This window comes from Felis catus, chromosome A1, assembly GCF_018350175.1.
Source record: "Felis catus isolate Fca126 chromosome A1, F.catus_Fca126_mat1.0, whole genome shotgun sequence".
In the NCBI taxonomy this organism is placed as follows: domain Eukaryota; kingdom Metazoa; phylum Chordata; class Mammalia; order Carnivora; family Felidae; genus Felis; species Felis catus.
In genome coordinates, this window is record NC_058368.1 from 5,721,412 (window position 1) to 5,744,394 (window position 22,983).

The 22,983-nt window shown below is 44.9% G+C and overlaps 1 protein-coding gene across 11 annotated transcripts in view; it reads left to right on the forward strand.

Annotated features, from left to right (window-relative positions):
• Positions 1-22,983, forward strand: part of ATP8A2 (ATPase phospholipid transporting 8A2) — a 633,649-nt gene that overhangs the window by 553,151 nt on the left and 57,515 nt on the right. The gene's annotated exons all lie outside the window — the stretch shown is intronic.

The following is a 22,983-nucleotide window of genomic DNA, read 5'->3' on the forward strand; positions in this document are numbered from 1 at the left end:
CTCACTGCTAGGAAAACAGAAATCTGCAAGCTGAAGACGTCTGGAGATTCCTACTGTGTGTCTTAATGTTTCAGTTCTGTTGGATCCTACCATCTTCCAAAGCAATGAAGACAAAAGCATTTTCTTTTTTAACCCAGAGTTTGAGAACTATTAGGAATATAACTTCAAATAACTTCAGATACTTCAGGGAAGGGAAGAAACTTCAGATACTCACAACTTGAGCGTGTAGTTCAAGTTGTGGTTTTTGTGTTTGTTCATGACGTTTTTTTTAACAAGTGAGGCCATTAGCATTCATTATATGGCAGCTGTGCCAGTCGCTGTAAAAAATAATCTGTCAACAAGACAAAAATCACTGTCTTCAATAAGCTGAAAGCCATGACTGGGTGGGGACAGCGGCCGGGCTTGAAGCAGATCTATATAGAAGGGTTACACACGGCAGCACATGGCTAAGGCCTGCTCTGTCCATTAGATACTTTAGGCCCAGTGCTTAGCACCTACTAGATTTTCAAGGGCCTACAAAATTCTTTGAGACCTGAAAAAAAAAAAAAAGTTCCTAGGCTCTAAAAATAGGGAGCAGCCTCGGCAAATTGAAATTAATAAGGGTTTAAAACTCTACAAAAGGCAGATCAGTCTTAGTAACTGTTAGATGTAATACGCATGCTGAGTTTTAGCATCTTTGAAAACAACTCACAGGGCCTCCTAGATCCCAAGCATGCTCGCATATACCCAGTGACTGCTGAGAGATCATAGGCAATTCCTAAGTAAAATGAGAATTTCAAAGCAAAATTCTAAAAACTCTTCTGCAGCATTTGACAGGAAAACCTTGCGCCCGGCGTGGCATAAGAATGCGCTTCACCGTGTTTGATCCAACGTGGGGCCGGGGTCTCGTTCTGGTCCGGGAGCTTAAAACAGGCCTGGACACGGGGCCGGTAGCGTGGAGGGCGTTCAGAGGAGGCGACAACCCGGGAGGTCATCTGGCGTGGGAGATGAAGGGCTTCACGTTAGAGATGGGATGGGAAACAGGGCTTGGAGGAGGCGGGCAGAGGGAAATACTGAGTGTGTGTTTCCAGCAGAGGGAGCAGCCCGTGCAGAGGCGCTGGTAGGATTGTGTGCCCGTGTGCATCCCCCAGAGATCTGGAGCCTGCGTGTGAATTCTGGCTCAGCTGTTTGCTGCTTAGCCGCGTGACCTTGGACAAGATATTTTACATAGTGAGATGGTCTCTTCATCTGTAACCGAAGACCAATATTTGGGAGAAGGCGGGTTGGGACTTGACGAAACAATACGGACCACACGGCAGGTCGCCTGACCCGTGGCAGGAGCACAGTGTCCCCGCTGCTGGTCTTTAGTTTGGCTGGAGAGCTGTGATGTTGAAGGCGGATGCGGGCTGTGAGCCCATCCCTCCTTACAGTTCATAAAAAGAATGTCATTGTTAAAATTCACGTGTCCTGTTCAAAATGCACTTCTCAGGGTTCAAATGAGTGTCCGAAAGTAATGAGAGTTTAAATGGGGCTTCCTACCTTCTGCACCTTCAAACCTGTTTTCTGATCACTCTGTAAACGTGACGATTGTGTGGCTGGAGTGATTGCACAAGAACGTGAGTGTGCACCCCCACTCCGTGGCTCCGGTTCCCTTGGGCTCTCGTCGAGGTGTGTTGCCTCACTTTTGTGTTCCTAGCAGAAGAACCTTCGGGGATGCCCCGCCTCCCATCATCCTCAGACCACCCCCCACCCCCGCCCCTGACCCACCACCATTTGTTTTTCCTCCCTCCTAATTGCTCCCAGATTTTCTGGGTGGTCCATTTGCAAACTAGATAGTGGCTACGGGCTGTTCTGATTTTGTCCTGCCTGGTCTCACAACTTTTCGTTCATCGCCTTTGTTTGCTCCTTTCACACCTGCCTAGATTCCTGTGCACCTCTGGTGCAGGGAGGCGTGGGGGCGGGTCAGCCCGGGAAGGGGTGGGGGAGGTTTCTTCAGCTCGGCCCTTCCTTGTAAAGACTTAGAGACGCCGTCGTTGAGAGATCCTGAGTACTCTTCTCACATCCCCGTTTCTCATTCCCGCCCCCCATCTAATATTTCACTTCACTCGTGCATCTGTCTTTGGCTGTTAGTCGGGCGCATCGTAGAAGCTCTGTAAATATTTGTTGACCGCCTGGAAATGTGAAAGCCCTGCGAGTTGATGGTTGGGCAGGGAGAGTGAGCCTGCACTATCCGTGCGGACCTCCCAGTCCCTGTTGTGTGGGCTCATGTGGAACGCGGCCCCAGAGAGATGCTGAGAGAGACATAGGTGGCCACTCGGCCCTTAGTGAGGGGCGCTTTTATATCATGGCTTAAGAATGGAGCTAACAGAGTCACAGACGGAGAGGCACGTAGGACATTAGCCTGTGCATGCTCGGATGACAGCCCCCAGCCCATCCTGCTCGCCAGGTGTCCTCAACACCCCTAACCACGGGAGAGCTCGGAACACCTTCCCTAGGGCCTCTTCAGGACATCCTGCCAAGTCATAAAAGCCAGGTCCAAGTCGCCGGCAAATATCGTAGCAGTTTTTCTCAGGAATGTAACTCACAAGAAATGGAGCAAAAATGTTTATGCATTAATCTTGAGAAGTCCTCTTGTGCCAAATTTGCAAGTATAATTTTGAAACGGTAGCTAGGGATTCTGTGTCCCTCTGTGCTCTTTAGCCATTCAATAAAATACTTTTAACTTACCGTTTGACTGATCTTGTCGAAGCCCCAAACTTCACACTCTTGGTAAACATGAAAATGTCATTAGCATGCCTCCACACTCCTGCATTAGTAAGTCTTGACTTCTGAAATGAACCTGTGTCATTGATGCATAATTAAACCTGTCCTCGTGACTTAGAGAAAACAGGCTGATAAAAAGATGACATCTGAGAATGAGACATCCAGAAAGTGCAGGGCAGTAAGAAAATGCCTCCAGTGGTGAGCAGAAGTGTCTTGATTTTGTTTTGTCCTTCCCCGATGAAACATTTTTCTTGACGTATTGTTTGCATACCCTCCCAAATACCAGACGCTTGTTAATATTTGCATTGGTAAGAATACCTTTCCCCAAACCGTCTTCCCCAGAAAGCTTCACCAAGATATAACCAAGATAGAGTCTGTTATGCATTTCAGGACTTTGCTACAGGGAATAAAAAGGAAAATAAATGAGCTAAAGGGAAGAATTCCTTCTTTCAGTGTTTTGGTAGTATTTTCGCTCTCTGTATTCCTGAAGTGTAACTCACGCAGTTTTTGTTTTTCTCTGGTGGAAGAAAATCTTCCAATGGCCACTTACCATTACAAATAGAATTGTTAAAAATGCCTAAGGTGTCACGTACGGGCGACAAACCTTTTTCCCCCTTACCTTGTTTTTCTTTCTTGGTACAAGGTAGGGGGTGTTCTGATGTTTTCAGTATGAGGGCGGTCGAGAAGAAAGGGGAATATATTTGGTGAAAACATCCAGTTTTCCAGTTATTTAATCTGAATAAACAACAAGGAGACCCTTTTGTTGTAGAACTTCTTCCTCTGCATCACAGTTGGTGGGAGGGGGTAGGATAAGGCCCGGTGCTGACTTTCTCCAGTTTCAAGGTCAAGGAGTTCTGGCTGCTGCCCTTGGCTTCCCCCAGCAAGTCGGTGGGATTCTCCTTCACTTAAGTGCTTCCCTGAAATATACTTCACTCTGTGCCCTGGTAAAGGTAGCCGGTGACTGGTCTTTGCCACATGGTGAGCGATCACTGAGTCTCTTATTTGGTTTTACGTCCTCGTGAATGCTGATACATGGGCGCTGTGACCCCGGGGCTGAGCCAGCACACCCAGGGTAATCTAGACAGCCTGTCTGCCTCTTGGGAATTCAGGAGGGAAACGTGATTCACTCCCGTGTGTGGGTGCCACAGCCTGTGCTCACACAGCTTCCGTTTCATCAAGGGCTACCTCTAGGCAGATAGGCGGGGCGCTGGGCCAAGCCAGCCATCTGGGAATCCTAATGGAATGTTATCAGTGGAAAAATAGAGGCCGGAGCCTGAAACACATCAGCAAGATTTTCAAACACACCAAAGTTTATTCCTCCAGCCATCATTCACCTGGTGCTCTTTTAAAAACCAACCATATTAAAAAAACAAAAACTCCCCAATACGTTTTGAGGTGAGTACTCAATTCAAAAAATATCTACTACATGGGGCGCCTGGGTAGCTCAGTTGGTTGAGTGTCTTCCTTCAGCTCAGGTCACGGTCTCGTGTTCGCGAGTTCAAGTCCCGCATTGGGCGCACTGCTCTCTATCAGCTCTCACTGCTTCGGATCCTCTGTCCCCCTCTCTCTCTGCCCCTCTCCCGCTTGCATCCTCTCTCTCGCAAAATAATAAACGTTAAAAAAATAATAAAAAATAAATAAATATCCACTTTGAGCTCTAGACAGAAATCCTTTGATGTGTAAAATAATATTTAAAAGCTATTTGGTGTTAATACACCTCCCAGTCAAAATTGTACAACTGCTGAGTCAAACAAAAGTGAGTGTAAGCGAGCCTCAAAATGTGAGATACACCAGCTTGATTGTGTATTATTTCCCCAATATAGACTTTGTGTCATTTTAGGAAAAATGTTTTTTCCTCCTAGTATTGGCTGCTGGCAGCACCTGACTCTGTCTTCCCTTTGTTTCCCTTTCCCACACTTTTCCTCTCCCTAAAGTATCTATTAGTTTTTTATTAGCTAAAAGGATAGGAAATTATGGCATCATTTTAGCAAACCTCTCCAGGCCAGGTGGCAAATGTCTGCTTCCAACACCTGGTTAAGATTTCTTTCACTTCCAGCTGCATTTTTTCCATCACTGTGTCATGAAGCAGAGGAAAGAGTAGAGCACAGAGATAGACAGACCTGAGTTGGGCTCTCAGCCCCCCACCCCCCTCACTTGGCTGTGTGACCTTGGCTGGGTTAATAACTTCTCTGAACTTTAGCTTTCTCATCATAAAGTTACTTTGAGGTTTAAATGAAATAATACAGATTAAATCTATAGCATATGGAGACGTTCAAAAAGTGTTAATACCCATGTTGTCTCCTAACGTAGAAGCTGAATAACAAAGTTCCACTGGCCATTTTAACACATGTGGGGTTTTTTCAGAGCTCTTAGAGTGTGAGTCCAGCAGATTCCCTGGCTTGAGTCTTCGGGGTACGCCGCCCTTCCTCCCAACACCCCCCCTCCCCCCCCAGGCTGGGGCAGAGGGCAGGGCTCCAGCTGAGCCCCAGGCACATCAGAGCTGTGTGAGCAAGCCACCATGAGTTTTGGGTCAAGGACACCGGGAGGGGGAGAGAGTTCACAACCCTGCCGGTTTCCCGAGTCAGCCTTGCATTTCTGCTTTTACTGACTCCACTTTGCAAAGAAGAGGGGTGCTCCCAGCCAGGCTGTGTCCCAAACCCAGACTCTCTGTACGCAGCACGTCTGCGCCTGAACTGGCCATCTCCCCCGAGAACCAGCCCATCCCTCAGAGTTCCCTGCCCCCATCGAGGACGAGTGGCCGCAATACCTCAGAAACCCTCTCTGCATCATCCCGTCCCCTCTTTGCTGTCACGCGCGGCCGGGCTCCGGGGCTTGTAAACAGACCACCACTCCACCACCTGGGCCAGTCCCCTGTTTCCGAGGCCAGTGGCTCCTTTGGTGCCCTGTCCCCCTGCTGTGGTGCCTGCCCGGCTCACTCCAGCCTCCACGGAGCCAAGACTGTTTCCTGCCGCTCCCTGGTCTAGAACCTTCCCTATTAGCTGTCCAACTGAGTGCAGGCCAGGGACATACACTGATTTCCGCCTCCTCTCCCTCTTTTTACCGGCGTGGGTCTTAGCCTCCTGCCTCCCCTTGCCCTCCCGAGCTTCCCCTCCCCAGGTTTGGTCACGCTCCTCTGCAGCCCGTGCTGCCCGTGGCCCTTTCTTTTCTTTTCTTCTCTCTTCCGTTCTTTATTCTCAGGTTCGTTAACATACAGTGTAGCCTTGGCTTCAGGAGTAGAGTCCCGCGATTCATCGCTTACATGCAACACCCAGTGCTCATCCCAACAGGTGCCCTCCCCAGTGCCCATCAGCCACATTCCCCTCCCCCCTCTGCATCAACCCTCAGTTTGTTCCCTGTGTTTGAGAGTCTCTGATGGTTTGCCTCCCTCTCTGTTTGTATCTGATTTCCCCTTCCCTTCCCGTAGGTTCATCTGTTGAGTTTCTCAGATTCCACATGAGTGAAATCACGTGATATCTGTCTTCCTCTGACTTATTTTGCTTAGCATAATACCCTCCAGTTCCATCCATGTTCTTGCAAATGGCAAGATGCCATTCTTTTTCATCGCCGAGTAGTATTCCATCGCGTATCTAGACCACATCTTCTTTATTCATCAGTTGATGGACGTTTAGGCTCTTTCCATAATTTGGCTATTGTTGAAAGCGCTGCCATAAACATTGGGGTGTGTGCGCCCCTTTGATTCAGCACTCCCGTATCCTTTAGATAAGTTCCTAGTGGTGCAGTTGTTAGATTGTAGGCCCCATGGGCCTTCTCTGTTGGCTGGTTTTAGGCAAGGGTGTCCACACTGGGTGGAGCTCTGGGCACTCAGGGACAAATGAGGCAGACCCTTGTCCTGGAGGGACCCGCAGCCCTGAGGACAAACGTTTCCACCTGCAGACATACTCTGACATCACTGAGTTGTCTCTGATTTCTCGCCACTATGATAATGTCAGCTTGGGCCACCTCTAACGCATTCGTTTTGAAAGTGTTTTCAGTTATTCAGATATTCAACATATATGGCAATTAGTGCAAAGAACCCCCCCCACCCAGTTCTCGCTGCCCAGATTGAGCGCTTACCAAGATTTTGCAGACACCGCTTCATCTAGCTCCTTTGGGGCCCCATTTTTGTTTTGCTGACGCATACAAAGCAAGTCCTAGATATCACATCTCACCCTTACTTCACGATGCAGCTCTAAATATCACACCATACATTTTCACGTGTATTATCGTTAATACGTTTATACTTGCTTACGTTGTTACCTATAAACACTGTAACTCCAACGCCTATTATCACATCTAAAAAATTAACGCTAATCCGTTGGTATCGGTTGATACCCCATCCACAAACAGATGTTCTGGATCCTGCCAGGCCTCCCTTTTGGGGGATTTGTTAGGTTTGTATGAGGGTCGAGGCAAGGGACCCAGGTAACCTCGGGTTGCTGTGTTTTCAAGTTTCTTTTTCTCTCCAGAAGCCCCCTGCCCTTCCTTGTTTTTCACGCCATGGGCTTAACAGAACGTCTGCCCCATTTTCTTTTTCTCACGACGGTTGTCACCACATGCTGTAAATGAGTTTGCTCCTATCCGAAGAGGTGGCCCAGCCTCAAGGAGGTGGGGTCGCCTTCCCGCCACACACCAGTGTCACCCAAGCAGAGTCAGAGACCAGACCCTCATCTTCGACTCCAGGCCTCCTTCCACAAAGCCAACGTTTTGCGAGCCACCCAAGTGCATCCATTTCTAATTACGTCTCATTTGGAGTGCCCGGAAAGCAGTGGAGCCCCCAGAGATCAGGAGGGGTGGCCGCCTGGGAGCAGGCTTCCGATCGACCGGAGGCCAGAGGCCTTGGGGAGGGTTTTGGGGGGGAAGGTCAAAGTCTGCGCTCCAAGGAAGCTAGAAAATAATAGTCGAATGCTGGCGCCTTTTCCATCCCTAAATGCAGAAGGAACATGGAACAGACATGGAGACCGCCCTCCTCTAAAGGAATACGGAAACCAGTCTGTCCACATCAGAGCAAATAAAAACAGAGGAGTTCACAAAAGCTGTCAGCTGTTGTGATCCGATTCAGAAAAGAGAAGCCTTGTTGAGGAAGGTGATTTCCAGCCAGAATCACCTTAATGGAGACGAGGATGGTCTATAAAAGAAATCGGTTGGGTGGATTTAATCCTGTGTAGGGAAGAACCCTGGGCAAGGCCTGAAGCAGCAAACGTGTCAGTTGAGACAACAGGGAGAGCTGCTCAGAGCAATCGGAGAGTCCACTGCACCCCCAGGCAAGGCCGGTGAAACCTGCAGCCTTGCTGACAAATAGCACAGGTGAGGAAATGCATTCTAGAACAAAGGGAGTAAAAGGTCCAGGAAATTACAGAAAGGCTCACTGGATTACCCAAATGGGGATTTCTGGTGACTGCATCCTGGGCACAGGAAAGAGAGGATGAGGAAACTCAACTCGTAAGGAAGTAAAACACCTCATTAGCATTTACCTAATGCCTAAGCTGCGTGTGTCAACTAAAAATAATTGGTTCTCTGTTATCTTACGGACGGGAACTCCCAAGTGCCTTTGTTGTTGTTGTTGTTGTCGTCGCTGTTGTTGTTGTTGTTATGGACAGGCGTTCAATAATTTAAGAAAACTTCCATAAATACCTTTTGTCATTTGTTATGAAGCAAGAAAAGGACTTCTTGTGCCCTTTAAGTGGCACGTTAGCTGTGCTAGAAATGGGCGCAGCAGCTGAGCCACTGTAGTCAAAGTGTTGCAGAATCTTTACGCGATTTGTGCAAGAGGACGAGGAAACCCTTGTCTCCCTGTGTTGCAGGGAGTGAGTTGATGGATACGGAGGCAGGTTAGTGTCAGTCCGTGGTTTGCTAGGAACACGTCCCCAGAATCTAGTTCCAGGATGACTTAAGAAAATTTATTTTTCCGACCGTGACTTAAGTTAGTTTAATGTCCTCTTTTCAAAAATCATTTTTACTCGAGAAGTTCATGTTCAGTAACTTGTGCTGGTGGTTCATCACATCCCCTGTAAAGCAGGACAAAATATTCTAATCTTTTTTTTTTTTTTTGCAAGTCAGTTTTATTTAACCCATTTGAACAACAATAGAAACAGGAGGTAAATTTAAGGAAAAAAAAAATTTTTTTTCATGGTGTAGGTCTTATCATTTGAATAGTGATATTTCACATTCCAAGCAGAGATTAGTTCTTCAGGAGGTTTTTAGAAGATCTTGGCTAATCACTTCTCTACTTCATTATCAGTGAGTGTCTGCTTTTTAGTTTGACTCCCTCCTCCTCCCTACCTCCAACTGTGATGGTAAAGCATCCCAGCCAGCAGAAAACAGATGACCGCAAACACCCATTCTGAAATCGAGTTACAATTTAAACATAATCCAGGAATAGCCAGATGCCTCTGCTTTCTCAATGGGCCCGTCCTGACTCCTTTGGGAGACTGAGGAAAGAAGAAGAGACCTTCTGGCCCCGAAAGTACAGATGCAAAGTTGCTTTTGTAGTACATTTAAGAGAATTGTTGAATCCCCTGGTTGTATCAGACTTCTGGAGGAAAAAAGAATTCAAGGGGCAGTGCTGGACTTTTTTTTTTCTTTCTTTCTTTTGTTCTTTCTTTCTTTCTTTCTTTCCGTCTTTCCTTCTTTCCTTCTTTCCTTCTTGTCTGTTTTTGCACCCGACGCTACTCTGAAATGCACACCCAAGTCCCAGGTGTGGTCTTTGTTGTACAGCACAGTAGTTTGGCATCTCTATGCCTGGAACCTGGAAAGCCACTTAAGGGCCATTTGGTCACCAGGTCATTAGGTGACTGTGACATCATTGACCTTGTAGTAGACGACTCAGAGTTTGTAAAAGTTATTGCTCAGAGATGATCATCGTCGTGGGAATTGCTGCATTTAGCAATAGATGTGTTGAACTTTTGGAGAGATTTCTCTAGTAATAAAAGCGGGGGGGGGGGGGGAATGGATGTGTCTCTGCTAGTGAGCAGAAGAGTAAATCCTTCTGGAGGCCAGGACGCGGGAATGACTGCTTATTTAAGAGCCTTGGTGGTTTAGCCATTCAGTTAGTTGCAATTATGTCTTCCCTTTCTAACAAGGCAGTGATAATACGGTTATTCAGTGTTTATTCTCTTGCCCTAGCAATTAGGATTGGCTCAAGGCACCTTAGGTGGTGGTAATTGGGAATTCACACTTGCTAATGAGTAAACATGTTGGCTTCATAGCAAATAGAATCACTGATTGGCTTAATACGGGACAGGTCACTTACTCATCATGCAACAGACATTTATTGAAAACCGAGGACGTGCCGGGCCAGGGTGTGGCATAGGATGAAACAGACAGGTCCCCACCGTGTTAGAGCTTACATCCCAGTGAGGGTCACACGCAGTGAACAAACAGCGAATAAACTCCAGATTCAGTGGTGACTGGTGTGAGGAACATGGAACAGAGGTTTGTCACAGGGAATGAATGGGTTTACGTGTCAGGAAAGTCTCTCAAGATGTCACTTAGAGACCTAAATAAAACACATAGCCAACCCAACAAAGATCTGGGGAAGCAGCATCCCAGACGGTGGAAAGTGTTGGTGGTCTGGCTGGGGCCTGTAAAATTCAGGGCAAAGTCACCTAAGAGACAGCAGAGAGATTTGCAGGGAACGATAACGGATCAGGATTTCAGCCACCAGGAGCCATGGAAATGGCTCAAGCAAGAGAAATGCATGACTCGATATTGTAAAATACATGATTGCCATGCCATTTTAAAGCCACAGTAGAACAAATATATATATATACATATATAAGATATATAAATATAAAATAATATATAAAATACAGAAAAATAATATATATAATATATATATATGTAAAAGTGAAAGTAAAAAGATAAGAAAGTACTTTGGTATGAATTTATTGTAACAGTTAAAATTAACACATTTGTTTTAAGGCCAATTAGTAGTAACAGTGAGGAGATTTTTAAAATGACAGAAATTTAAAATAAGTTTTATGGAGGACAGATGTCTTATCTTATTTTTTTTTCTACTTTCTTTTGGGTTCTATTGAGAAAAGCCCTGTTGTACAAAGAGTAGTTGCCATTCACAGTTAACCATGGGAATCTCAGACTATGTTTTCCTTTTTTGTTGTTCTTGATTATATTTAATGTAATGATATATTTGCTTAATATGTAAAGTAATATAAGTAATATATAAATATATTATTAAATAATTGTGTAATTATTTTTATAATTATTAAATATAAGCATAAATAATATAGAAATAATTTATATCAATAATATGTTTGCCTACATTTCTTATATATGTATATCATATAAAGAGGCTACTGATGGTTTACATAAGCACTAGAGTTCTCTAAACTAGCCTCAGCTGATAAAGTGATTGTTCTCTTGTTACGCGACTGACTTATGCAGACAAGAATATGGTCAAGCGATGCACTTGGAACAGAATAGGCTAATTGCCAGTATTGTTTTAGCTATAATGGACACATAATGCTTTTTTAAAAATACCAATATACAACTACAACCTTTCTAATACGTGACCTGTTTATAAGACTGAATGTAAGAAACTTTAATCTGAGATCTTTATAGAAGCAAGTTAATTTGAAAACATTTGCAGCTTTTAATATTAAGGTCTGGTGTGTCTTACATGAAATATTTATAGGTTCTTATTTTATATTCTTAATTTTTTTTTAACGTTTCTTTTTGAGAGAGAGAGAGCACAAGCAGGGGAGGGGAAAAAGAGAGAGAGAGAGAGAGAGAGAGAGAGAGAGAGAGAGAGAGAGAGAGAGAGAGAGAAACCCAAGCAGGCTCCCGCATTGTCAGCACAGAGCCTGATGCAGGGCTTGAACTCATGAACCGTGAGATCATGACCTGAGCCGAAACCAAGCATCAGACACTCAACTGACTGAGCCACCCAGGCACCCCACGTTCTTATTTTAAATGTTTTTACAAATATTCAATGTATAGAGAATGCAACTTAAAAGCTAGTGGTTGAAGGGTAGTGAACAGTACTATAACCTTAAAAGTACTTATCCCCGTATTTCAATTGAGTCACTATGTCCAGAAGCATACGTTCAAAAAATTTGAAGGCTTTGGTAAGAATATACACTTTAGAGGGGCACCTGGGTGGCTCAGTTGGTTGAGCGTCCGACTTCAGCTCAGGTCATGATCTCACAGTTTGTGGGTTCAAGCCCCATATCGGGCTCTGTGCTGACAGCTCAGAGCCTGAAGCCTGCTTCAGATTCTGTGTTTCCTTCTCTCTCTGCCCCTCCCCCGCTCACACTTTGTCTCACTCTGTTTCTCAAAAATAAATCAATGTAAAAAAATATTTAAGAATATACACTTTAGAGAAAATAAAACACACATAACTATTTTAATATCACTTACATATCTAGTTGAGGCATATAAAATGAATGACTTAAATTTTTTTGGTATTTAAATTAAAAAATATAATTTAAGCAAGAGTTTTACATGCACTCATTTAATTCATTGATAAATATACCTTTTCATCACCACTGAAATAAAAAATTTTCAATGCTGCTGCACATTTCTTTTTTCCAGTTTGTCACAAATAGTTAAGGTTCCAGATGGAAAAAGTGTTAGATATTCTAGGTATTTCTAGATTGATAGTTGTTTATTTTTTTTTTTTAAGTTATTTATTCATTTTGAGAGGAAAAAAAAGATCCCAAGCAGGCTCCACACTGATAGTGCAGAGCCCGACTGGGAGCTCTGTCTCGCGAACCCTGAGCTGGGACCGGAGCCGAAATCGAGTTGGACGCTCAACCGACTGAGCCACCCAGACGGCCCCCATGGTTGTTTTGTTCATTAAAGCATCGGAATGTCACCCAGACCTTTTGTCATCCTGGCGATATCCTACCTGTTCAGAAAACATTTGCTTTTCTGAAAAGACCCGAGGGCAGGAACTTGCTGAAGGCGCTTTTGTCACATGCGACTTTGGGACCATTGTCCTCGCTCACACATCTGTTGAAAACTGAAGACATAGCCAAGTTGCCACAGGCTGGAGACAGAGCCCTTTGCCTGCTTCCCAGGTGACACAGTGTCTCTCACCAGGTGCAGAAGATCAAAGACACTAGAGCGCTCAGAGCACAGGGGCGTGGGACGGGATTGTGAGCAAGCTGCTCCCTATCATGTCACTGGACAAATTGGTTGTATTCTTTGACCGGGTGTCTACAGATCTTCTCTATGCGGGAGCGTTGGAGACATGTTGGCTTCCCGAAGTAAAACCCAAGTGAGCTTTTTGTTCGATAACCCAGAGAAAGGCTGCAGCCATAGGTTTCTGCTCCGTTTCGGCCACTGCTCCTTTGTGTCCACAGACCACACGGGCCTGGGTCAACCGGCTGAAGACCACGTTGCTACTGTTCCTCAAAGCTTTTCACTTCAGTTTCTTCGGTACGTGGAAATGAAAATACATGCATAGCCTCGACAACCATTGATTTGTATGTGTTCTCTTTTGTTGAGGAATGTCTAGGGGAAGAGTGCACTGTGTCTCATTCTGGATAAAGAATTTTCCTGAGGATCTTCAGGGACTTTTTTTCCATTAAGCCCAGCAGACATCCTCATTTATGTACTTCAGATGCTCGGTTCTTATTGTTCCTTAGGTGACTTTTTCTTCTTCTTCCTTTTTATGTAGTATTCTCAGAGGGCATAACCACACCATTCCATCAAGTTTACTTCATTGTTCTGTCACTGCTGGATTCCTTGCATTAATTTCTTTCTTGAACACGCCAGCTTATACTTAACCCGCGCATAGATCTCCCGTTTTCTGACTTTAGTTCTTTTATAGCTCTGTTGGAACATGTCCAACGTATGACATCATTAGAAATGCTGCGTAGGCTCTGAGATGGACCTTCTGTTTATCGCCTTGATTTTCTGTGCTGCCATTCACGTGTGTATATCGTGTGTGTGTGTGCGCGTGTGTGTGCGCACGCAGCACGTCTCATCTGCTACCATTTGCAACAACAAAAGAACATCCACCATTTACAAGAACAACAACAAAATGAAGTTACAACAAAAGAAAAACCTGATCATTGAATTTATAGTCGACTTTTGTCATTTGTTCTCCCCGGACTGTGTCCACCCATCTGTGAGCAGGACAGGACATGATGGCACCTCTCATTTTTTCCTTCTATAAGCCATTACCCATTCATATCCAATCTCTTCCAAACATTTAAAAAAAAAATGCCGACAAGTAGTTTCATGGCTTTTTTTAATGTCTGTGAGTGGGTATATCCTGTTGTCGAAGGTCACGTCATAAGAGCAGATTTCTCTGACGGAACCTTGTCTTCTCAGAACCTTCTCTGATAGAACCTCCTTCTAGTCTTCAGGGGTCAGCCTGGATAAAAGTGGAGCTTCTGGTAACTTTCCACACCCGGTTTCTCGTACACGTTCGCTCACTCAGAGATGCCAATATTGTCATCCTTTGTGGTGATGCTAATCCAGGCAAGAGCACGTATTGAGCCTTGCGTTTTGCCAGAGATCATGCTAGGTGATAAAGAAATAGGAAAAGAGTAAAGTGATGATGTCTGATGGGCAGGTAGAGAATGGGAATACAGTGTGAAAAGTGTTTTAAGAGGGTATTGGAGAGACTGAGAGAGCCCAGTGCAAGTTAGAATTTGTTAGTAGGGGGCAAAGCAGGGGAAGGGGATTTTGGCTGTAGAGAAAAACTCTGCAGAGTTCTCCGGGCACAATGAAAAGGTTAGTGTGATGGGCCAGGAGTCCACGTCGTGGTGAAAGTTTAGGTTGGATAAGTAGGTAGGGACCAAATTACATGACCTATGATGAGGCTGGGGTTTTATTCTATAAGCCACAGGGAGCCATTAAAAGCCTCACTAATTAGAAATAGCTGTAGGACGAGGGGCACCTGGGTGGCTCAGTCGGTTAAGCATCCGACTTCGGCTCAGGTCATGATCTCACGGTTCGTGGGTTCCAGCCCCACATCGGGCTCTGTGCTGACAGCTCAGAGCCTGGAGCCTGTTTCAGATTCCGTATCTCCCTCTCTCCCTGCTCCTCCCCTGCTTGTGCGCGCTCTCTCTCTCTCTCTCTCTCTCTCTCTCTCTCTCTCTCTCTCTCCTCTCAAAAATAAACAAACATCCAAAAAAAATTTATATATAGCTATAGGCTGAGATCTCATGAGTGGCAAATATTAAACAGAATCACTTGGCCTTTTTTCACCAAGATCTCTACAGTTTGCCCATACAAAAGCAAGTGTAGATGTCTCCAGAATGTCTCTGTCATGCAAGGTTGTACCAGGACATGCCTATTTAATCCCCTGCTCTAAAACGATTTACATTATAGGAAGGTTTTCTTACAGTGGTTTCACACCCTTTTTGAGGAGAGAGAAAAATTGTAGGTTACTACCTGCTTGACACATAAGCAGTAAGCAACCAAATATGCAAACGTAGGGTAATGCCCCCTTGGGCTGACCTCCAGCCCTGGGGACTTCATGACTCTCCTAATGTGGAGAATGCGGTTTCTCACATAAAGCCTAATGGGTAGCTATTCATATAACACATACGTTACATGTTCATAGAACATATATATTACATGGTCATATAACATACGTGTTATATGTTCATATGACATGTCCCATGTTCATATGACATACACATTCTACGTTCATGAGACGTAACAGCTATAAATTATGCTGATTACAAGAATAGACAAAATGGTAAAACCTAGATTACTGCTATGAATTATATCCAAAAACTATACCTATATCCCAAAACAATAACTCTATGCAAAAATAACTGCTAGGTGTACCTCAGGGTCACGAGGCCAAGAATAAATAGCCAAGTCCCATCTCCTCCTCTTCATACTTTTTCAACTTACTCTCCCTGTCGCTCTCCCAGGCATACATTCTTGGTTCCTCAACGTCTGTCCTTGGGCCAGTGGCTTGTCATTGTTTTGGAACTAGAAATCTTGTATCAGTAGAGACTGCTTCCAGTTGCAAATAACAGAGGTCCCCGTTCAAACCACCTTCCAGGTCTTGAGAAGTCCCGGCTGGTACAATTTGAACATCCCGCTGGAGGGCAGTCATGGCTGAGGGGTCCCTGGCCAGGAATGTCACCAGGGCCCAGAGTCTTTCCACTTTGCTCCAATACTTCATACTAAGTCTGCTCCAGCCCCTGACATGATCACAGGGAGATCATCCCACATGAACCTTGTTCACAACCATTGAAAGGAAAGTTTGCCCCTGACAAATCGTTCACGAGTTTCTGTTTTTCTGGAAGGGGCCATCCTGCACCAATCCCTACAGTCAGGGAAATGCCATGGTGGATCCTTGAGGTCTGGATTACCAGCATCCATCCATGTAGGAATGTAGGAACTCCATGTAGGAGTGCTCCTCAACAAGGGAGGAAAGAAAAGGATGTTGGTGGGGACGTTACATGCAACTTACATACATACATACATACATACATACATACATACATACATACATACATACATTACAGGCCTCTGAGAATCTGATGAAAGCATGTCTTGTCTCTCTACGTGTCAATTTTGCATTAGATTTTTAGGGGATTCACTCACCTCCTAAAGACTGTCATTCTTTATCTCAGAAAAATTACATCTCTTCCAGAGCAGAGATGCATCTTTCTCTTAGATTTTCGCATTCTCCTGTACTCTGTATCCATTCTGGAAGCACACCATCTAACACTGGAGGTCAGTTGTGGTTTTTACTTGCTGTTTCATAATTTTTACGGATGACCCGGAGACAGGTCAAGTAATAAGATGTGAGCGATTAATTGCAAACATCCAATTCATTCTTTAAATCCATCACCCAAGGGTTTTTTCCACTGGGAAAGAAAGGGAAAATGTGTTCCCCCTGCCCTGTGCCCCACCTGTTTTATTTTCTACCACATCTTTCCTGATGCTATCCCAACATCAGCTGCAATGAATCTTTCCACAGACTGGTAGGAACCAAGAGTAAGGTAATCGGCCAGGCCTGTCAGAACAGCCTCACGCTGTGGGATCCGGGTGAGCCTTTTCAGTGAGAACTCTTCTCCAAACTGGAAAACATGAGCAAGCCGTGCTGTGGGCAGCCATCTTACTTTGAAATTTGAAAAGAAAGGGTTTGCCAGGAACACCAGGCAGGTCTTGCAGCTCTTCTGCTTGGAAGAAGCCGAGGACCTGACCTCTGGAGAGCCCCTTGTGCATTGTCTGTCCGTGTGCTTATGGGTAAACCCTGCTTTAAAAGTAATAAAAGAAGACTCTGGCAAAGTTTGCATGGTGTTGCCTCACTCCCCGTGTTCGCCTTGAAGACCCTTCTCTACAGAAGAGACCAGAGAGGATTTGACGGATTGCCAAGCCCATCCGTGGCCACCGGCCAAGTGGAGTTGGGGGGTCATATTTCCCAGCTCTCTGCAACCCAGGCTGTAGGTCTGGTTCTCAATCTGGACAGCCATCAAATGGCACCAGATAACTAAATGTTCATTTTCCTTTTCTGTTGACCTTAACGATCAGCTCAAAAGTTTTTTAAAAGGCAGCTGTGGTATGGTTCCTGCTTGTTCCACACAGAATTGTTCTGCAGGTGTGGCCTCAACTTGAACAATTTTTGCACACTTGTTCTCAAATGGCTGATTTGAAAACCCACTGTTTGCACTCACTTCCTGCTGAAGAGTATGGGTTAATTTTTTTTTTTTTTTTTTTTTTATGAAGCAGACATTTTTTTTCAAGAACTACTTTAAGATACTTAGCCTGACTACTTGGGCCACAGGAAACAAAGTTGTTAGTCCACACAGGATTATGGAAAATGGGATTCTAGTTCCAAATCCAAAGCAACTCAGCTAGTGGATGGAGACCTGACACAGGTCAGTGGCCGAGGAGGGCCCAGAGGAACCCCCTGCACGTCCAGCCCTGGCTAAGTGTGGGCCTCAGCCTCAGAGGGCAATGTTGACCGCCTGTCCTGCGGCGTCCTGTGACTTAGATGCCGTCTCTGCCCTGAGAGAGAAGACACTGGGCCCAGCACTTCTGCACACAGAGCTGGGAAAAGGCCTTGACTCACAAATGATAAGAATGGTAACGCTTCCTCTCCACACACGGGGAGGAAGCGTGAGACCCCATGCTACCTCCTAGTTCCGACACGTCCGTTGGGAAAGGAAAGGGAGCTCAAATGACTTTTTTCGGGGGCTTTGAGTCTACCTAGGACTTAACTGATAATACTATGTTCTCCATGTGGGAGGAGGTGGAAGAAACAGGAAAATACTTCCAAATGTTGGTTGTGGCCTGGCTGGATTCCAGAGTACTGGCGATCGTGGGTTCATTCACCCCTTCATAACATCTTCCTTGCGCACACCCCGACCTCGTTCCAGAATGGACTTTAAGCAGCTCAAAGACATGAATCGAGTGTTACAGTGTAAAAGGTAATTTGTTGAAGGCCTGTAACTCTCTCCATGGGCTGGGCAGAACTTTGAGTGACTCACCCCTGGTCTGAAGTCCTATAAACAAATCCCCTAGGCTGAGATCTGCAAATTTTCCTCTATGTAATTCTCATAAAGAGAGTTTATTGTATTCCCCACCAATCGGGCCGTGCATTTTCCCAGGGAGACAGTACAATGCAGGCACCTGTATGGGCCATCAGACTCCTGTGAACTCTGGGGGGGGGGAACACAGAGGTCAGGCTATGCCAGGCACCTTGATCCCTCATTATCTTTAATTAGTGTTTAGGAGGTTAATCGGGAGTGAAGCTTATCTTTTGTTACTTTAACAATTGAGTCAAGGGGGCACTATGGCCAAATTCGAATTGTTTGTTTGGGTTCTTATTTGAATTTGTAAAGTCAGATGTTTATTGCCCAGACCCGTGCCTTGGAGAGGTGCTGGAAGAGAAACGAGGGTACAGGAACAGTTATTTTTATTGTAATTAATTTGCAGCTTAATAGACCTGCTAGAAAGTTTGCTATTGAAAAGAAAATAACATTCATGAGCGTTCTCAGTGGTTTCAGACTTGACCCAAATCTTCTTAAGCTCAAATAGGCAAATTTGCTTCATTTTACATATAAAGGCAAGCTCACATTCAAGGAATTTAATTGATTAAAATACTATTAAGTCATTACGCCCATGTCTCCCCTTCCTGTAGTTGATGCTCTGTCAAATCACATTTTCAATATTTTCATGGTAGAGCTAACTTTACTCTCAGGAAATTGTATTTCAGCCCAATAGGCTTCGTTGTTCACAAACTGTCCTTAATCCTGGTTTAAATTTTCCTCTGCTTCTCTCCAGCACCCTGTGCTGTTTCTCTGCAGTTATTATCCATAAGCACCAAGCACTTTAAAAATAACTGTTGCCTTTGTATAAAGGCATATACTCTTTTCACCCTCCCACGTTCTTTTCTTCCTTCCTTTGCCACATTCACATACTTGCCCCTTGTTGCAAGATACACTGAGGCAAGTTAAGAATTGCAAGAGTCTCCATGAGCAACAATCAAATAGAGTCAGAAGCAACAGACCAGAGGTGGCTAGGAGGTCTCTGCTAGGAGGAAGGAGCTCAGGGAGAGATTTCATAGAGAAAAAACAACAGCAAATGAAGGAGATTATTGATTGGCTATCGCTTAAAGCCTGGTCAGGTTTGTGATTGGTTGTCCTTCGGCGTCAGTTTCATAACCATGAGGTATTTACAAGCTTGGATTTTGGTTCGCCTATGTGCGCCACCGTGGCATTAAAACCGCATCGGTCTGAGGGCTTCCTTGTTTAATTAATTTAACACCCTTAAATGAAGGCCATTGTTTTCAAGCTTCACGGGAGGGTGAACTTTGGACCTGCGCTGAAGTGCACGATTTCCATTGCACAAGAAAGCAACCCTTAGCCAATCTGTACGCCTGCCTGAGAAGGGTCGGCCCTTCTTTGGCAAAGTTAGAAGGTAGGCTGAAGTTAGAAGGTAGGCTTGGTAGTCTGTGGCCCTGGAAACTCTCTTCTTCACGAAGAAGATCTGTATGATGAGACCCTGGGAGGTCACACCAGCTCCTCCCTTCCTCCAGGACGAGGATGTGCTTGCTCGGCCTTTGGAAGGAGGAAGACGAAGGGCCCCGTGGGCTTGCCATCCCTTCATTTCTTCAATCCTTCCACGTATAGCCCTTGAGTATCTTCCTTGTACTCGGCACTGCTTTTGGTGCTGGGCATATAACCGTGAATGAAAAACATCGAACTGACCCTCCTAGAACGTACCTTCTGGTGGGGAACAGAAAGGAAACACAAACTCTGTGGTGAAAAGTGAGATAAAGCAAACTAAACCAAGGTACAGATTTGGAGAGAGAGGAGGCGGGGAGGTTATACGCAAGCCGCTCTATGGAGAGAGCCACCCACCACCCACCGTGGGAAGAATATCCCAGACAGCCAGCCAAGTGCAAAGACCCTGATGTGGGAAACTAGTTAGTGTTCCCGGAATCGCGAGAAAGGCCATGTGGCTGGAGCGGAGGGGGGGAGGGGGAGCCTAGTAGGGGATTGGGTTTGAGAGGAAGCCAGGGTTTTGCATTTAGCGTTTGATTTTGAGCAGGGAGATGGCATGGTCCAGTGGGTAGAAGTAGAACTTTAACAGAACTTGACTCCTGGAAAGCAGCATCTTCCCGACCAGCTTGGTGCTTCACCACGGAGTTGTTTTGCCTTGTCCTTTCCCAAATGCCCCGATCAGGAAATACACAGAGCCTAGACTAGTCCTCACTCCATTACACCCGGGGCTTCTCAACCCACCGCCCAGCCTTTCACTGAGGCCTCTCTGGGTCAGCCAGGTGCCCTGCTAATTTATCTGTTCCTAGCAGCCCCGTGACTCTGACCTGACCTTTTCATAGGCTCTCCGACTGGACCACGGCGCTCAGCCTTGTATAAGGGAAACCTCACTACCTCATTGCAAGTCGTGGAATGAGGTAATGGTTTCCATATGTGCTGGGGCTGTCATTCAAATCTGACTTCGCCTGCTCTGCTAATGAGGTCAGACGGCTCTGCCTGTGGTGGACAGCCTCTCCCGGGGGGGAGCTCGGCTCCAGGAGACGGATGACAGTCACCCACCCCCTTTCAAGGAGCTCAGGGAGGCCACATTTCTTCCCACTGCAAAGAAACACAAAATAAAAGGCCGTGCATGCATTGTTTTGTTTGTTTAAACGTTTTATTTGGAGATAATTGCAGTTTCACATGTGGTTGTAAGAAATAATACAGAGAGAGCCCCCCTCCCCCTTGCCCCTCCCCCCGGTAGCCTTTGCTCACTTTCCCCCAAAGGTGACATCTTGCAAAACTATGCACCGGTGTCACGGCCAGGAAACTGACATTGATGCAGTCAAAATAGGAAACATTTTCATCAGCACCAGGATCCTCATGTTGTCTTTTTATAGTCATATCTACCTTCTACCCTCTCCTTAGCTCCTGGCAGCCATCAGTCCGTCCTCTGTTTCCGTAATTTTGCCATTTCAAGAATGTTATATAAATGAGTCATATCATGTGTAACTCTTGGGACAAAAAAAAGCTCCCTTTTTTCACTTAGCATAATTCTCTGGGGACTCATCCGGGTTCTTGCATATTAGCAATGGTTTCTTCCTCTTTCTCGCCGAGTAGTATCTCATGGCTATGGCCGTACCACGCTTTGTTCAAACATTCACCTGCTGAAGGATATCTGGGTTTCCAGCTTGGGGCCATTATGAATAAAGCTCTGGAAAACATTTGTTTACAGGCTTTTATGTGAACGTAAGTCCTCATTTCTCTGGGATAAATGTCCAGGAGTGCAACAGCTGGGTTTTTTAGCAGTTGCATATTTAGGTGGGTTATTTTTTTTTTTCTTTTTAAAAACGAAAACCATTTCTTGGCTTCCATTCTGTGGGTAGGCAGTTTGGGCTGCACATTAGCTCAGGTTTATCTGATTTTTTTTTTTTACATCAAATGCATAAACTTTACCTTTTTAAATTATATAATTTAGTGGTTTGTAGTATTTTCACAGAGTTGTGATGTGTTTGGTTTTTTTAAAGAAATGCCAAACTGTTCTTTCAGAGTGGCCACGGCATTTACATTTCCACGAGCAGTGTCTGAGCGATCCAGTCTTTCCACATCCGTGCCAGCACGTGCTGTCACTATTTTTTTTATGTTGGCCGTTGTGGTAAATGTGGTAACAGCTCACTGTGGTTTTCATTTGCATTTCCCTAATTGCCAATGATGCTGAGCCTCTTTTCACGTGCTCATTTGCCATCTGTATGTCCTTTCTGACGAAATGTCTCTTCATACCCTTTGCCCGTTTTCTTTTTTCTTTTTTTTTTAATTTTTTTTTTAACGTGTATTTATTTTTGAGACAGAGAGAGACACAGCATGAACGGGGGAGGGGCAGAGAGAGAGGGAGACACAGAATCCGAAGCAGGCTCCAGGCTCTGAGCCATCAGCCCAGAGCCTGACGCGGGGCTCGAACTCGCGGACCGCGAGATCGTGACCTGAGCTGAAATCGGACGCTTAACCGACTGAGCCACCCAGGCGCCCCCCCCCCCCTTTGCCCGTTTTCTAATTGGATTCCTTGGGGTTTTCTTCTGTTGAGTTTCAGTAGTTCTTTATATATTCTAGACATTCATCCTTTATCAGATAGGCGGTCGACAAACGTTTTCTCCCACTCTGTAGCTTGTCCTTTCGGCCTCGGGAAGACAATCTTTCTCAGGGAGAAAAAAAAGGGTTTTAATTTTAATAAAGCCCAAATTAATTTTTCTTTATGGATTTTGCTTTTGGTGTTAGGTGCAAGAACTCTTTGCCTAGTCCTCGATCCCAAATATACGGTTGTATTTTTTGTAGAGTTTTATAGTTTTGTATAGTTTTATAGTTGTATAGTTTTATATGTTACTCTTAAGTGTGTGATTCATGTTGAGTTAATTTTTGCATAAGGAGACTTCTATAGAGGGTTTGTTTTTCTTTATGTGTGCATGGTTGCTCCCGTATCATTTGTTGAAAAGAGTATCTTTCACCGGATTGCTTTTACACCTTTATCAAAAATCAGGTATATTTTTGTGGTCTTTTTCCTGGGTTCTCTATTCTAGTCTATTCTACTAATCTGTGTAGCTATCCCTCAACCAATGCCACACTGTCTTGATTACCATACCCTAGGTCTTGAAATCAACTAGACTGATCCCTTCCATTTTGTGCAAAATTGTTTTAGCTACTCTAGGTCCTTTGCTTTTCTGTACATTTTTTAGAGTAATCTTGTCTATACCTACAAAAAAATCTTGTTGGGATTTTGATAGGAATTGCATTAAACCTATAGATCAATTTGGTAAGAATTAAT